Below are 18,676 nucleotides of genomic sequence, written 5' to 3'. Positions count from 1 at the left end.
GATTCATAAATGAATCTCACTCATTGATGATTTAAAGCAATGTACAATGCATGTAAGTGCCCGTTATTATATCCGGATTAGGAGGACAAACATCCATAATAACAGAGGCGTTTGTTCTCTTATATAGTAAGTAGAAGGAGAAACAACCTCACTTGGTCCTATTCAATACACACAAAGTGTACTAGTGTAATCCTATAGTCAAGATAGACTGATACTATATTATACTACAACCGTACCAATGGTTTGTCCAAATCCATCTAGGTTGTGAACGATTACTTATACTTTATAAGGTACTGATGATATGATCTTCTGTGTGTCCACACCATATCATCTACAACATAAAGTATTAAACACATGCATATAACTAATAACATATATATATATATATATATATATATATATATATATATATATATATATATATATATATATATATATATATATATATATAATATGCATAACATTTGCCCATATGATTCTCATTCAAAATATAAAGAATTAGAGTTAATACAAAAGTAATGATTTTAGTATATAACCCTATCAGTAAATATTGCCAAAGAGTTTAATAAGGAGTTAGGTTCTCGGGGATTGTGAGTGATTTTGTTATTTGGCAGATGAGTTTTATTTGTTTTTTGAGATATAGATAACAGTTTGGGTTTTTTAATTGTGAGTTGGTTTAGTGTTATTTGTTTTTTTTTTGTTTGTAACGAGTGGGGTAAGTATTGTCAAAAAGTTTAATAAGGAGTTGGGTTCTCGGGGATTGTGAGTGATTTTGTTATGACAGACGAGTTTTATTTGTTTTTTTAGATATAGATAAAAGTTTGGGGTTTTTTAATTGTGAGTTGGTTTAGTATTTTTTGTTTTTTTTAATTGTTTGTAACGAGTGGGGTAAGTATTACCAAAGAGTTTAATATAAGGAGTTGGGTTCTCAAGTATTGAGAGATTAATTGAAATCGTGTGTTTATTTTTTTCTTAAATTAATATGGTTGGTTTATTTTTTTATCATAAATAAGTGGCAACTAACTGAACTTTTTATTGGAAAGTTTATTGTTTTGTGCCAATAATAGTGTGGCCTCTATTTTTTGTTTTGGTTTGGTGGCCTAAAGCAACTGCTTGGGTTGCCTCAGAGCCGACATTGCACATAAGGAAGAGAATCTTGAAAGAGTGTTAGTAAACATGCAATGATAGAGGGTAAGAGACCAAGTCACAGATACCATAACATTGGAAATATGTGTTTAATGGGTGACCTTATTATAGAGGTGATACGAAGAACAAATTAACACCCTGCATAAAAGTTTTGCACATACAATTCTCCTAAAACTCTCCATAAAAAGAGAGTTATTTATTTTTAGCTGACACGTAAAATCCAACTTTGCTGAGTGACCACTATCACTGCGTTTGGCTCTAGGAAGAACAATGAGGCTTCCTTCAGGAATTAGGATCAGATTACCCCCATCAAGTAACCAATAAGTCCTTCCAAAGGTGCACGGTAATGCACCAATTTTCCATTGTTCACAATATTACATGAACATGAATCCGCATCTGCAACATCTGTTTACAAGGCTTAATATAGCAATATAGCATCTGTACAAAACCTAAAGAACCAACTCTTCCAGGGTCTACTTAACAGCTACACAAATTCTCACCATGTCACAAGATTTCAACACTTGAACTTCATTGACAAAATCATCTTATCAAGGTCAATGAAGTATTTGTTTAACTATTTAAGTCTATTAGAAAAAATGAATTTGCACAAATCCATTAAAATATGAATGAGTAGTTTGTCTCCCAAGCTACCCCACTTGAGATGAAATGGGTTTTTTCTTGAAACAGTACGTAATGTTAGAAAAACCTTTTCAAAATGATGCACTTGTTCGAAACAGTGCATTATGCCGAAAAGGTGCGACCTTTCGAAATGTGCACTGGTTTGGAACAGTGCATCATGCCGAAAAGGTGTGACCTTTCGAAATAGGCACTAGTTCGAAACAGTGTTTTATGCCGAAATGGTGTGTCTTTTCGAAACATGTGACTTTTCAAAGAGTTGCTTACTTTTTCCCAAGAGTCACTGTGTTATTTCGAAGAGGCACCACTCACCTATAAATAGTGGATGAATTTGGAGAGAAAAATACACCAGATCACACAGAGTTCTGATCTTTCTCTTCTCCCTCTGTTCTTAGTCAAATACTATGTTGTGTTCGCTGATTCTATAGTATTGAAGTGCTAGCTTTCTATAGAAGGAAATTCGTATTATCTTGGGAGACAGTTTCCCATCAACCTTCAAGCACCGTGAGGGGGAAAATCTGTCTTAAGGACATAGTGTATCTACACTAGGCTCGGATTTAATTTAGAAGTATAAGACACTTACAAGACAAAAGGTTTGTATAGTTTGGTAATTGGTAAAGAGTAAGTACAATTAAGTTGTATATTCCTAACAATTCTACACAAAGCGAAATTGAGGAGGAACCTAGACGTAGCAAAAGGTCTAGGCTTGTTCGAAATCTGTGAGAATTTGTATTAGTCAACGATAAACATATTCAACCTGAAGTAGTACATGTGAGAATATGTTTAATGATTTTGAGATATATTCATTAAAGTAACATAAAGCACAAACGATAGTAGTGCTATCGTCAATAAAATTAATGAAATACTTTTTACCACCTCTAGTTTGTACGTACTTAAGATCACATATATAGTTATGTTTACTTGTTGAGAAGTAAAGATGAGGCAATTGAAGTGTTCAAGCATTATAAAAATGAAGTTGAAAATCAACTAAGCAAAAAGATTAAGGCTATAAGGAGTGATAGAGGAGGTGAATATGAATCACCTTTTGAAGGTTTCTGTTCTGAACATGGAATCATTCATCAAACTACGGCTCCTTATTCACTTCAATCAACCGGTATTGCAGAACGCAAAAAACGAACTCTAAAAGAGATGATGAACGCTATATTGTTAAGTTCTGGTTTGCCCCAGAATTTATGGGGGGGAAGCTTTGCTTTCTGCCAATTACATTCTCAACAAGATTCTTAACAAGAAGACGCTCATACGAATTGTGGAAAGGTCATCAGACTTCCTACGAATTCTTAAAAGTGTGGGGGTGTCTTGCTAAAGTGGAAGTCCCTAAACCTAAGAAGGCGAAGATAGGATCCAAGACTATTGATTGTGTATTCATTGGATATGCAAACAATAGTAGTGCATATCATTTTCTGGTTCATAAATCGGAGATTCAAGATGTACATGTTAATACAATTATAGAGTCAAGGAATGCTTCATTCTTTGAAAAGATGTTTCCGTATAACATGTGTATAGAGTCAAGTTCAACAAAGAGAACTTTAGATGCTACAACTAGTAATTAACCATCCTACACAAAGCGAAATTGAGGAGGAACCTAAACGTAGTAAAAGGTCAAGGATGTCAACGTCTTTTGGACCTGATTTTCTAACATACTTGTTAGAAAATAATCCTCAAACGTTCAAGGAGGCAATGTCATCTCCAGAAGCTACTTATTGGAAAGAAGCAATAAATAGCAAGATTGAATCCATAATGCAAAATCATACGTGGGAATTGGTGGATTTACCACCAGGTTCCAAGACTTTGGGATATAAGTGGATATTCACAAAGAAATTTAAGACTGATAGATCAATCGACAAGTATAAAGCTAGACTTGTGGTCAAAGGCTTTAGACAAAAGGAAGGATTGGATTATTTTGACACTTACTCTCCAGTCACAAGAATAACTTCCATAAGGATGCTAATAGCAATAGCATCAATACATGGATTTGAAATACATCAAATGGATGTAAAGACGACATTCTTGAATGGTGAGTTAGATGAAGAAATATACATGGAACAACCCGAAGGGTTTATTGCTCCTGAAAAAGAAAGGAAAGTTTGCAAGCTTGTTAAATCTTTATATGGATTAAAGCAAGCACCTAAGCAATGGCATGAGAAATTTGACAATGCAATGTTGTCAAACGGTTTCAAAATAAACGAGTGTGACAAGTGTGTCTATGTCAAAAGCACTCAAAAGGGATGTGTCATTATTTGTCTCTATGTAGACTATATGCTAATTTTGGGTAGTAATATGGATGTCATAAAATCTACCAAACAAATGTTGTCTAGTAAGTTTGACATGAAAGATTTAGGTGTCGCTGATGTTATCCTAGGAATTAAGATCTCTAGGATGGAGGATGGACTTGTTCTATCACAATCTCATTACATTGAGACGATTCTTGACAAGTTCAAGAAATATAACATCACACCAAAAAGGTCACCAGTTGACGTAAATATTCATTTAGCCAAAAATACTGGAGATAGCATATCTCAACTAGAATACTCTCGTATACTTGGTAGTTTAATGTATGTCATGAACTGTACAAGGCCTGACATAGCATACTCTGTGAGCAAGCTAAGTCGATATACGAGTAATCTTGGCGAGATCATTGGACCGCCATATTGAGAGTTTTGGGATACTTAAAGTATACTCGAAATTTTGGTTTGCACTATACAAGATATCCAACCGCTCGAGTAAGGTATCGCGATGCTAATTGGATATCCGACACTAAAGACTCAAAGTCCACAAGTGGATATGTCTTTACACTTGGAGAGGTGCAACTGTTTCTTGGAAATCCTCAAAACAAACGCGTGCATAGCGAGATCCACTATGGAATCGAATTCATAGCATTGGACAAGGTTGGAGAAGAAGCCGAGTGGCTTCAAATTTCTTAGAGGATATTCCAAACGCTGGGCTCAACCTGCGAAGAATGTGTATACTTCGTGATGACCAATCTGCTATTGGTAGAGCACAGAGCATGTATAACGGGAAGTCTCGACACACACGTCGTAGACATAATACCGTTAGACAATTGCTCTCAAATGGAGTTATCTCAATCGACTATGTAAGTACAAAAGATAACATTGTGGATCCGCTTACAAAAGGTTTAACAAGAGAGCAAGTTGAAAGATTATCAAGGGGAATGGGCTTAAAACCTTTGAGATAATCAACCAACATCATAATGGAAAAACCAACCTAGTTGACTGGAGATCCCAAGATCTAGGTTCAATGGGCCAACTGAATTATGTTTGTGACTCAGTTAGCACTGGAGAGTAATATTATACTCTAACCCATTCCTATATAAGATAGTGCATATCTGCCGTGAGAACCAGGATAAGTCAAGCTTTTAATGATTTACTATATCTTGGAAAGTTATGTTATCCAAGTGGAGTATTGCAGGATACTCTTTATAGAAATCACCTATGTTAGTGCGAAGTGGGGCCGCTTCTATGAGAATTTTAAAGGCAAATGTCTCAAAAGCACTATCTGAAACCAAGAAGTGTTCAAGGCCAAAATGAACACAAACGTGAGAACCAACAATTCGAGAGAAGGTATTGCGTGAAGATGATTGTCTAGGTTTATACAAACGGCTGACAGTTCAAGGACATTAATTGAAGTCTACTGATCGTCCAATTAAATCCGATCGTCTTTCACTAAGGCAAGTTTAAGGCCTCCCATGCTACTTGACCTGATGCGGTATATTTTCATTTGTAAAAGAACAAAAATCCGATGTTTATGATAGAAGAAGCCAAATTTTCATTCATGTGGGGGATTATTAGAAAAAAATGAATTTGCACAAATCCATTAAAATATGAATGAGTAGTTTGTCTCCCAAGTTACCCCACTTGGGATGAAATGGGTTTTTTCTTGAAACAGTACGTAATGTGAGAAAAACCTTTTCAAAATGATGCACTTGTTCGAAACAGTGCATTATGCCGAAAAGGTGCGACCTTTTGAAATGTGCACTGGTTCGAAACAGTACATCATGCCGAAAAGGTGTGACCTTTAGAAATAGGCACTGGTTCGAAACAGTGATTTATGCCGAAATGGTGTGTCTTTTCGAAGCATGTGACTTTTCAAAGAGTTGTTTACTTTTTCCCAAGAGTCACAGTGTTGTTTCGAAGAGGCACCACTCACCTATAAATAGTGGATGAATTTAGATAGAAAAAAACACCAGATCACACAGAGTTCTGATCTTTCTCTTCTCCCTCTTTTCTTAGTCAAATACTATGTTGTGTTCGCTGATTCTATAGAATTGAAGTGCTAGCTTTCTATAGAAGGAAATCCGTTCTATCTTGGGATATAGTTTCCCATCAACCTTTCCCCCACATGAATGAAAATTTCGCTTCTTCTATCATAAACATCGGATTTCTGTTCTTTTACAAATGAAAAGATACCGCATCAGGTCAAGTAGCATGGGAGGCCTTGAACTTGCCTTAGTGAAAGACGATCAAATTTAATTGGACGATCAGTAGACTTCAATTAATGTCCTTGAACTGTCAGCCGTTTGTATAAACCTAGACAATCATCTTCACGCAGTACCTTCTCGAATACTGTTGGTTCTCACGTTTGTGTTCATTTTGGCCTTGAACACTTCTTGGTTTCAGATAGTGCTTTTGAGATATTTGCCTTTAAAATTCTCATAGAAGCGGCCCCATTTCACACTAACATAAGTGATTTCTATAAAAAGTATCCTGCAATACTCCACTTGGATAACATAACTTTCCAAGATATAGTAAATCATTAAAAGCTTGACTTATCCTGGTTCTCGCAGCAGATATGCACTGTCTTATATAGGAATGGGTTAGAGTATAATATTACTCTCCAGTGCTAACTGAGTCACAAACATAATTCAGTTGGCCCATTGAACCTAGATCTTGGGATCTCTAGTCAACTAGGTTGGTTTTTCCATTATGATGACTCTTGGTTGATTATCTCAAAGGCTTTAAGCCCATTCCCCTTGATAATCTTTCTACTTGCTCTCTTGTTAAACCTTTTGTAAGCGGATCCGCAATGTTATTCATTTGACCTTACATAGTCGATTGAGATAACTCCATTTGAGAGCAATTGTCTAACGGTATTATGTCTACGACGTATGTGTCGAGACTTCCCGTTATACATAGTACTATGTGCTCTACCAATAGCAGATTGGCTGTCACAGTGTATACACACTGCTGGCACAGGTTTAGCCCAGTTTGGAATATCCTCCAAGAAATTTCGAAGCCACTCAGCTTCTTCTCCAGCCTTGTCAAACGCTATGAATTCTGATTCCATAGTGGACCTTGCTATGCACGTTTGCTTTGAGGATTTTCAAGAAATTTATGCATCTCTCCTAGAGTAAAACACCACATTTGATGTCTTTTGAGTAATGTTTCAACAAATTTCCTATTTTAAATTAATTAATTCAAGGAGATTCATAATCCCCCACATTTTCCCAATTTCTCATGACAAAGTCAATAAATTGGAAAACCTTTTAGATATATGTTTAGTAAGTGAGGCGTCTTGTTAAAGAATGTCACATATCATTCATATAGTGTCGAAACACTTCTAAGACCTCAATTTTACTTATAAGTATCCTTATAGAACAATATCTTAAACAATCTTCTTTATTGGCACTCTTTGGCGCAATAGTAAAACGCATACATCTTACAAATAATACAATATTTTTAGAACCCTTTTAGCACCAGCCATTCCTAACATCTGGAATGAAGCAAGGATTCTCGGAGTCTTGGATCATAATTCCCTCCAAGTGTGGCATTACCACCACCTTGTTTGCTTTCAAGAAGTCCATTCCAAGAATGACTTGAAAATGGTCTAAGCGAGCTACTATCAGGTCCACCTTTCCTCGCTAGTTGTGCATCTTAATGTCAACTTCCAAAGTGAGTCCTTTCACCGGTTCGGCTTCTTGGTTCAAGCCTCTCATAGAGCCTGTACATTCTACGAGTTTCAATCTAATAGCCTCGGATACATACTCAGAGATTAACGTATGAGTTGAACCAGTATCCACCATTGCTAGTAGACACCCGTAGTTGTTGAGTTCCACTTCTACGAACATAAGGTCATCATCGGGGACCAAAATGTTCATACCATTCAATGAACTAGTAGGTAAAGCAAATGAAATAGGAATAGCATTAATTGGAGAACCTGGTGGTGTTGTCATTACTATTAAATTTAATGAACCGTCGTTGTTGGCTGTTCTTAAAAGGCTTGGACGTCCCTATTTATATAGACCAACTGATTGTTTAATATGCGTAAGGTATTAAAACAACACAGACGATATGAAGTACCTAAGCAACCAAAACCATGAAAACCCGCCACTCATTCCAAGAACTATATATACGACAGTGCAGGAAATGTCCTTTTGAGTAGGTGGAAGAAAAAAAAAATTGGAAGAAAAACCTCGAGACTTTTAATAAGAGACGAACTCACTTATGTCTTTTACTGTAGAACCTAGATAGTCACGTAGAAGAAAAAAAACATTCTGCTTTAAGTTTTTTTTTTTTTTTTTCAAATGAGTTAAAACTCACTACACATGTCATCCATTGGTGTCATGTAAGCATGCAATCCCAACCGCCACTTCTAAAAGTAACTGTTAATGAGTGAGCATATATTGTCCAATCTTTAAATGGTTGCAACGGTTCACACCAAATAAACTGTACTGTACAAACTATTTTACAAACAGTTTGCCTCAATAGGGCCCAAGCCATAATAGAAACACTGGTAAATCTATGGGCATGCAATTAACTAGAAATACAATAATACATACCTGCCCCAGTTACAAAAAACGTGTATGCGACATATCAATATTTTGACCACCGCTTCTCAACGAAACGTGAACAAAACACTTTTAAAAAAAATGTTAGTTCATTAACAATAAGTATAGCCAAAATTAATTCAACCAAATTAATATAAGGCAAGAAAAAAAATAATAAAAAATCTGTCTTAAGTTTGTAGACTTTTGGCTATACTTATTGTTAATGAACTAACATGTACTTGAACTTGAATATCATAATATGTAACATACATGGGAAAATGAATTTAAAACTTATTGTTAGGAATGAATTTCATACAACGTAAAATCTTTTCATCAACGATATTGTGATCTCAAATGATTTTTCGGTTCTCGGAATCTCAAGTGCATCATTACTTGAAGAGTAGAAAGGTTCTGATAATGTTAATGACATGAACCTATCTGCTGTGGTTTCTGAATGTCTCATGATTGGAAATGAAAGGGAATGGTGGGTGGATACTGGTGCTACTCGCCACATATGCTCCAATAAGTCGATGTTCACCACTTATCATGCTGTGGAAAAGGAAGAACAACTCTTTATGGGGAACTCTTCTACGTCCAAGGTTGAAGGCAAAAGAAAGGTGGTGATAAGGTTGACTTATGGGAAGGAACTAACTCTGAATGAGGTGTTCTATGTGCCTGACATTCGCAAGAATTTGGTTTCTGGGTCGCTGCTGAGCAAGAATGGCTTTAAGTTAGTCTTTGTTTCTGATAAATTTGTACTAACTAAGAATGATGTATTCGTGGGAAAGGGCTATCTTCAGGATGGACTCTTTAGGATATCTTGTTTTACTATTGCGCCAAAGAGTACCAATAAAGTTAAATCTTCTGTTTACTTGATTGAGTCTTCACATGTATGGCATGGTAGATTAGGACATATTAATTATGATACCTTGCGTAGATTAATTAATTTGGACTATATACCAAAGATAAAAATAGACCCACACCATAAATGTGAAACTTGTGTAGAATCCAAGTTGACCAGATCATCCTTTCATTCCATTGAAAGAAGTACCAAACCTCTAGACTTAATACATACAGATATATGTGATCTTAAGTACGTACAAACTAGAGGTGGTAAAAAGTATTTCATTACTTTTATTGACGATAGCACTAGATATAGTTATGTTTACTTGTTGAGAAGTAAAGATGAGGCAATTGAAGTGTTCAAGCATTATAAAAATGAAGTTGAAAATCAACTAAGCAAAAAGATTAAGGCTATAAGGAGTGATAGAGGAGGTGAATATGAATCACCTTTTGAAGGTTTCTGTTCTGAACATGGAATCATTCATCAAACTACGGCTCCTTATTCACCTCAATCAAACGGTATTGCAGAACGCAAAAACCGAACTCTAAAAGAGATGATGAACGCTATGTTGTTAAGTTCTGGTTTGCCCCAGAATTTGTGGGGGGAAGCTTTGCTTTCTGCCAATTACATTCTCAACAAGATTCCTAACAAGAAGACGCTTAAAACACCATACGAATTGTGGAAAGGTCATCAGACTTCCTACGAATTCTTAAAAGTGTACTTGTATTTCAGAATATGGCAACACCACCCGCCACTCCTCGCCAATTCGTTTCTACCGGCTTGTTTCCCATTCTTTTGCTCATGGGGAGAAGCCTGAAAAGTTCAATGGAATTGATTTCAAGCGCTGGTAATAGAAGATGCTCTTCTATCTGACTACCCTGATCAACTTGGCAAGGTTTATATGGGATAAGGTTTCTGATGTAAGCCCTGATGAAACTGACAAAGAGAAGGTTTTGGCCAAGGATGCTTGGTTTCATGCTGATTTCTTGTGTAGAAATTATGTCCTTAGGGGGTTGGCTGACTCATTATACAATGTGTATAGTGTGTTCAAGACTGCTAAGGAACTTTGGGATTCGTTGCACAAGAAATACAAGAGTGAAGATGCTGGCATGAAGAAATTCATAGTTGGCAGATGTTAGGAATATACAACTTAATTGTACTTAATTTTTACCAATTACCAAACTATACAAACCTTTTGTCTTGTAAGTGTCTTGTACTTCTTAATTAAATCCGAGCCTAGTGTAGATACACTATGTCCTTAAGACAGATTTTCCCCTTCACGGTGCTTGAAGGTTGATGGGAAACTGTCTCCTAAGATAGAACGGATTTCCTTCTATAGAAAGCTAGCACTTCAATTCTATAGATATAGCGAACACAACATAGTATTTGACTAAGAACAGAGGGAGAAGAGAAAGATCAGAACTCTGTGTGATCTGGTGTCTTTTTCTCTCCAAATTCATCCACTATTTATAGGTGAGTGGTGCCTCTTCGAAACAATACAGTGACTCTTGGGAAAAAGTAAGCAACTCTTTGAAAAGTCACATGTTTCGAAAAGACACACCATTTCGGCATAAAGCACTATTTCGAACCAGTGCCTATTTCGAAAGGTCACACCTTTTCGGCATGATGCACTGTTTCAAACCAGTGCACATTTCGAAAGGTCGCACCTTTTCGGCATAATGCACTATTTCGAACAAGTACATCATTTTGAAAAGGTTTTTCTCACATTACGTACTGTTTCAAGAAAAAACCCATTTCATCTCAAGTGGGGTAACTTGGGAGACAAACTACTCATTCATATTTTAATGGATTTGTGCAAATTCATTTTTTTCTAACAATCCCCCACATGAATGAAAATTTGGCTTCTTCTATCATAAACTTCGGATTTCTGTTCTTTTACAAATGAAAAGATACCGCATCAGGTCAAGTAGCATGGGAGGCCTTGAACTTGCCTTAGTGAAAGACGATCGGATTTAATTGGACGATCGATCAGTAGACTTCAATTAATGTCCTTGAACTGTTAGCCGTTTGTATAAACCTAGACAATCATCTTCACGCAATACCTTCTCGAATACTGTTGGTTCTCACGTTTGTGTTCATTTTGGCCTTGAACACTTCTTGGTTTCAGATAGTGCTTTTGAGACATTTGCCTTTAAAATTCTCATAGAAGCGGCCCCACTTCACACTAACATAGGTGATTTCTATAAAGAGTATCCTGGAATACTCCACTTGGATAACATAACTTTCCAAGATATAGTAAATTATTAAAAGCTTGACTTATCCTGGTTCTTACGGCAGATATGTATTGTCTTATATAGGAATGGGTTAGAGTATAATATTACTCTCCAGTGCTAACTGAGTCACAAACATAATTCAGTTGGCCCATTGAACCTAGATCTTGGGATCTCTAATCAACTAGGTTGGTTTTTCCATTATGATGACTCTTGGTTGATTATCTCAAAGGCTTTAAGCCCATTCCCCTTGATAATCTTTCTACTTGCTCTCTTGTTAAACCTTTTGTAAGGGGATCTGCAATGTTATCTTTTGACCTTACATAGTCTATTGAGATAACTCCATTTAAGAGCAATTGTCTAACGGTATTATGTCTATGACGTATGTGTCGAGACTTCCCGTTATACATGCTACTCTGTGCTCTATGATAAAGGCAAAAATAATAGTTTTACCTACGAAATAAAGCGATGACACTTACAAACGCAAGTAAAACTAAAAATATTTACGATGCTAGATTGCTTATCAAGTTTTCTACTCTCAATTCTATCGAAATAGAGCGGAGTAACAAATTCGTTCCACTCTTAGTTCTCTAGCATGGAATGATTTCATGGTTAACTAATCGGTCTTAAGTCTAATGAGAGGTTTACGAGGAGAATTCTATACTATGAGGTGAATGAAAATTAACAAGTTACGAATAACGAAATGATACTGAATACTGAATGTGAATCTAGATAAAGAATTAGAGGGGAATTGATTCCACCTCGAATCCAACTTAATAACCTAGCATAGATTCTTGTATCTCGATTCTTACGTTCTTACGGCAAGAATTTCGAGTTCTAGTCCCTAGTGTTCATGGCATTTCTACCAAATACTAACTAGCATGTGAGGTCGTCCACCCATTCTCATGGTGAATCATGACCTTCTAGAGTGGAATAGATTCTACAACGCTTCTACACTATACAACTAAGTTTTCATCAAAGCTTCATCAACCCCTCTAATGGAGGTTTTAGCCTTGAGTCATCCAACCATCATTTCCCATTGAATTATAACTACACATCATATTAAAATTCTAACTTAACTAAATTAACTAACAATGTTTCAATCTATTTAAACTACGAAATGATAATCAACAAGAATTAAAACTAGATCTATAAATTGAAATGACAAAAATCGAAATTGACAAAGTAACTATTTTATTTATCTAATCAATCAAGAACAATGATTCAAAGACTTAATCTAAACAAGGATTGAATATAAACTAAACTTAATTTAATTAATAAAAACTAGATCTAGAATTATCTATAGTTTTAGGTCTAACTAGCTACCATTAACAAAGAGCTAAGCTTTGGTTTTTATATGTTCAGATCCAAAAATCGTGCATGGGCTTGGATCCATGTTTTGGGCCAGAGAATCAGGCCCAAAACCCAATTCTTCCAGTCCGGAAAGGCCTCTTCAGCTACAGTTGGCTTCAACAGACTTTTCGTCCACTTCTGCTTCTCTGATTGGGTCAAGACTTAGACCATTGGAAAGCGCTTTCCGAGCCGGTCGTTTTGACATAAGGTAGGCCCAATTTCGAGGTCTGAGTCCAAAGATACGACCTTCGGAAGTTCTATTGACTTTGTGCACTGTTTCTGCCCACGTGGATTTTGACTTTTCATCTTTTGACCGGGCTTTATAGAGGCTTTGTCTTCTTGAAAATTGGCCTTTAATCACAGAACTCCTTAGCAACCGACCTTTTCTCCTTTATCTCGCTAAAGTGGCACATTTCTACACGTAATGGACTTTGAAGCTTGAAATGCATAAAAACACGTAATCAGTATTAACTCTTAATTATTACTCACATAATTGGTCTAAAAGTATGAATGTTACAGGGTTAAAACTACAGTTTTGGGCTCTTATCAAACCACCCCCAAACAGCATTTTGCTTGTCCTCAAACAAAGATGAGAAATTAGAATAAGTGACCAAAATTAGAGTTCTATCTACTCTCGTTTCGCTGAGTGCGATTGCATTGACCATATGCAACAAGGCCTTAAACCACTAGGAATTCCCTAGTGGACGAGTTATAGCCTCGTAAGAGTTTTCCAGTGAAGGTACTCACAAACTTCATCTATACTACAACGACTAAGAAATAAAACTATTGTTTTCTCATTCATGTCTCAATTATCTATACATCTCACTAGCAAATGAATAAGAATAACCAAGTAAAAAACCTAAGCTAATATATGCATAATAATCAATCATCTATGATACAAATATATATACTATGAGTAATACTATGAAATGCCTAGCAGGTTCAAGCTTCTGAAAACTTCGAATAAGCGTCCCCAAGTAGGTCCTCACATAAATGTCAAGACAAAAACTACTCTGATTTTTCCGCTCAAGTTTCGCTACTCCAGTGTACAGTGGCCACACTTTACCTTACAATCTCAATGACACACAAGGAAGCCGGAGTCGATCAAACACATATGCCACTTACTATCATACTAGCCTATTCCTAATTGAGCTAGAGGTCTTTATTAGGTGTTGCGGGGATTAGGAGATGGTTTAAGAAGGAAGGAAATGGATATTCAAAAGGACAAGTCTAAGATAATAGAGTCTTCATATTATGTAACTTAGAGAAAACCTTGTTATTTTCTTTTGCTTTTATACTGTGTTTCCATCCTTAGCCATATTTTCTTTTTCTTTTCTTTGGCTTTTGACTCCCTTTTATTCTATTTTTGGAGTTTTTATTTATTTCTATTTTTTTTTCCTTGGATGGAACCTTCTTTTCTTTTTCTGAAGCAACTAACTAATTTTTGTTTACACAGGTTTTTCTCTTCTTCTTTCTTCACTCATTCTATTCTCAGACTTATTCTAGATTGGGTAAGTTGAATTTTTTTATTTTTTATTTTGTTTTGTTTTTGTAATAGGATAAAGGATTTGTGGGTTATGAAAGGCTAAAGAAAGGCTCAGAGGGGTGACTAACGAAAAATAATTCATAGGTTTGAATTTCTTGCTATATCGATCCAAAGAGGGCCTAAATTCTCGCTTAGGATATGGCATAGTGATCAAGCAAGTGGACGTGTGATTTCTCTATCCGGATTTTACTTCTCCCTTGTGTCATTTCTCAAATGTTTCGCTCATATAAGGCTTTTAGCTATATTCTCACAGGATTTGTAGAATAAGTACTCTAGCCTAGATTTCAGAAACTTACTGCTAACAATCATAGATACTCATGTAATATATTTATAGATAGATGCAAAGATTATTACCTACATATTAACCTAAGTTTCTAACAATTATTCTGATGCAAAAGCTACGTGAGACTTCTAGATTGTTAAGAGCATAGAGAAAGAAAACAATACCAATATTCCTAAGTGTATAGCATAAACTTATTTATTTATATTTTTTAAAATTTTTAACTTGAAAACAAATGCATGTTATACATATCTATATCCTAGCAGATGCCTTAATTACACGTGTTTCTATGCCCCCAAACAAGAAGCATGCTTTGTCCTCAAAGCATTTAAATAAAGAGGGTAGAAAAAATACCATGGAAACGCGTGAAATTCTCGAACATCTGCAAAACAAGGTTAGAACATACTAATATAGGGAAAATAAAAATACTGACGCAACTTTATACGAGTTCCACCCATTATGGGGTTAACAGAATTAAATTGCTTGGGACATAAGCAGACAATAACAAAACTAAAAAACTTACCTTATCTCCCGCTTAAGCATTCTCCTCCTCATTAAAGAGATAAGGTTCCTTCGCATCCTGCCAGTCCATTATAACTTGCCAAGCTTGCCGCCATTTATCATCTACTAATGCTAGCATGTTAAGTATTATTATGTTTGATGGGATGTAATGGGCTTACCAAATGAGGTCGCACCGCCATCCCGGGCCAAGTCATAATTAGCGAATGAGCGAACCACCCAATTGGTGGGTCTCATGACTTCAACCCTTTTCCAATCTGTGAATTGTGCGTATCACGTAAACAACTACACATGATGCGGCTTACCAAAACAGGCATAAGAAGATACTTATGCCTCATGCTTTGGGCTCTCTTAAAACTAGCGACTAAAACTTCGGGGAATGTCATATCGGGCGACGTCCCCTCAACTAAAGCGAGGAAAATGTCACCAGCCAGCATCGCTTTGCGTAAATGAACTGCCATTCCCCCAAAATATTCATCAGGATGAATAACATGGTAGTGCCTACGTTTAGGGAAAGGCTACCAAGGGCAATGTTATATCGCCCCTGGTCCATTACTCGAAATACCCCTCCCCCATAATACTCATGGAAATATGTATAATCATAAAGGTATGCATTATCGGTCATATATGCCCATGTGTGAACAGGATCAGGTATTGGTAATCATGAAACTAAAGCGACCACATTTTTATTGAATTTATGTGTCGTGTCATCTACTACGACGGAGAATTCTTGTTCTCCATTCTGATTACAATAGAATTTAACGTGGTCGTAGAAATAAGCAGTAAGTTGTGGTGAATATGAATCGTCATCACTTACCAGTAGATGGCGCCACCCTAATTGCAGGATCCTGTGTCGAAACCAATGTCCATAGGTCTCGGTGCCCAACACATCTTCGAAAGACTGTTCAGGTATGACTATAGGAGATGTTATCTCAACTACTCTTTGAACAGTTCCAAAAATCCTGGAATGACCCTCTGAAAATTGGAATTTTCCGCGTCACGTAAGAAGGCGGTAGCGAAAGTGCACTTCGCTTTGAAGGCGCCATCGAGCTCGTGGGATTTTGGAATTACAGTGTTTGAAGTCGAGTCAAGGAGGGCGGGTCGGCCCGAAAGTAACTTTCGGAAGTGTACGGTATGCGCGCTTACCGAGGCGCAAAAAGCGCTTCGTAAATCTTTGGGCGAAGTTTTAAGAGGAAAAAGAAGGAAAAAAGCTTGGAGTGAAAGGTGAGGGATGATGGTGGGGTGTAGTGTGGTTTGTTAGTGTAGAATGAAGGGAGTTTAAATAGGTTCTGAGCTTCCAAAACGAATCGGCAAGTTGCCAAATTGTTTAAAGGCAATTTCCGGAAATAGAAAAATTCCAAACCCGAAAACAGAAACAAACCATCTTCTTGATTTTCTAAAAATTCCGGTATCTTTTATACTGGATTTAGAATAGTAACTTCTAAACTCTCCTAGATTTCATGCTACCACCACACATAATCATAGATATGCCGATATCGGCCAAATTCTCAACCTTTCCTCCAAGACAACTTTACAGCAGATGATCATATAACGAATTATGCTCGGTATAAATATTACCACCCCCAAACAAGTCGGGAAGGTGGGATTAATGATAAAAATAAGCAGAAATCGAAAATAACCAATTATATTAAAACTAAAATTTAAAACCAAACAACATAAAACAAACACATTAATATTTAAATTTAACAACTAAATTAAAATCCAACTAGTAATAAATAAAAAAAACATGAAATAACAGCGAACACAAACTGATGGTGAACACCTAGTTATGTGATGAAGATGGACCCTGAGATGGAGATTAGTCCTGGGATGGAGAATGGCTTGAGCCATCTGTCCTTCGGCGACGACGACGCCATGCCCTCTTAGACTTCGGCTGAAACGAAATCCTCCACGGGTGGCATGCGTCAGTAGCATCTCTATTCGAACAAGCGCCGCTTCCATCTCAATCCGAAAGTCATCGCGATAATCGGGCTTGGTGATCTTTGGTGGATAGTCTCCAAGTTAGATAAGATGTCGTCTTGACCCCTTTCGAGCATTTCAAGTCTCGTCTGGAGGTTCGTTTGCTTATTTCGTACTACAATCTGTCTATCTCGGATATCTTCACAAATACCATAAACGCAACGCAAGCCAGTTTGCAACACTTGCATGCGTTCTAAATTAGAACTACAACTATCTAAGGCGTTGTCATCCAGACATGTCATATCCTCCCTTTCATCCTCCGACTCAACCACCTTTTCTTCAGACAACGGCCAAGTCTCTTGGATGCAATCCGTATAGATACTTGCATTAGAATGCACTTTGATCTTAATAGGAGCAGATTTTGCAAATGTTCTCTAAAGGAGAGCATGATCTTAGTGATCAATACGGGGAAAAGCGCCAAGCTCTTTCCCACTCCTCTAATCACATTAAACATTAAATCGAGGATGCATAAATTATACTTATTCGCTTGCAAAATCCGTGAGAATGTGCGCACATTGCGATCGATATCGGGACTTTGTCTTTTTCCGGGATCGCCCTACCAATCCACCGAGCTCTGACCGATTGATTGGTTCTCGTGGTCGACCGGGCGGACGTAATGAGATGTCGGATTGTATTCACCCTCCACGACGGTATCTTTCATCAAAGCGGGAACTCCAAAGATAATCGGATTCCCGAATGGTCATTCTAGGTTGCTTTCAAAGCGTAATTCCTAACAAATTTCGAACAAACAACCCTCGTTACTTCTCTCCTCGTTCCTGCTACCTTAATAAAAATCCTATCCCATTCCAATTCTCGCTTCTTATAAAACTGTTCTACCAAATCATAGTGATAGAATTCCTCAGTCGAGTACCACAGTCCGTTCCAATCCCTCCTCATCATCTCCGCGTCGTAAAATGGTGCAAAGTCAGTTTGAAGCAAACACGCGTTCTCAAGCAAAATTCTTCGTCGTAGCGTCATTGAAGTTTTTGAAACAACCAATGGTTTTGTAGACTGTGGGGGAGGCGAGTTTGATGCAAAACAACTAGAAACAACGGTGGTGGCGGTGGTGGGTACGGTGGCAGGTTGGGACTTGAATTGGTGATGCTGTTTTCAGAGTTGTAAAATTTGTTGGGGTAGGTGGTGGTAATGGTTTGGAGAAGATTTCAGTTGGATTGAATTACTTGGTGTGGGTGTAGTTAGGTTTTTCTTTTCTCTCTTTTTTTTTATTTTGGTGTTTAAGGTTTGTTTTAAACCTTGGTAACCGGCGGGATTGGAAAAGGAAACAACTGTACGTTTTTGGGAAGGAAGGAGACGCACAGACGTGCGTGTGGTTTGGGCC

The sequence above is a fragment of the Coptis chinensis genome, chromosome 3, assembly GCF_015680905.1.
Source record: "Coptis chinensis isolate HL-2020 chromosome 3, ASM1568090v1, whole genome shotgun sequence".
Taxonomy (NCBI): Eukaryota; Viridiplantae; Streptophyta; class Magnoliopsida; order Ranunculales; family Ranunculaceae; genus Coptis; species Coptis chinensis.
Note: the sequence above shows the minus strand (reverse complement) of the source record.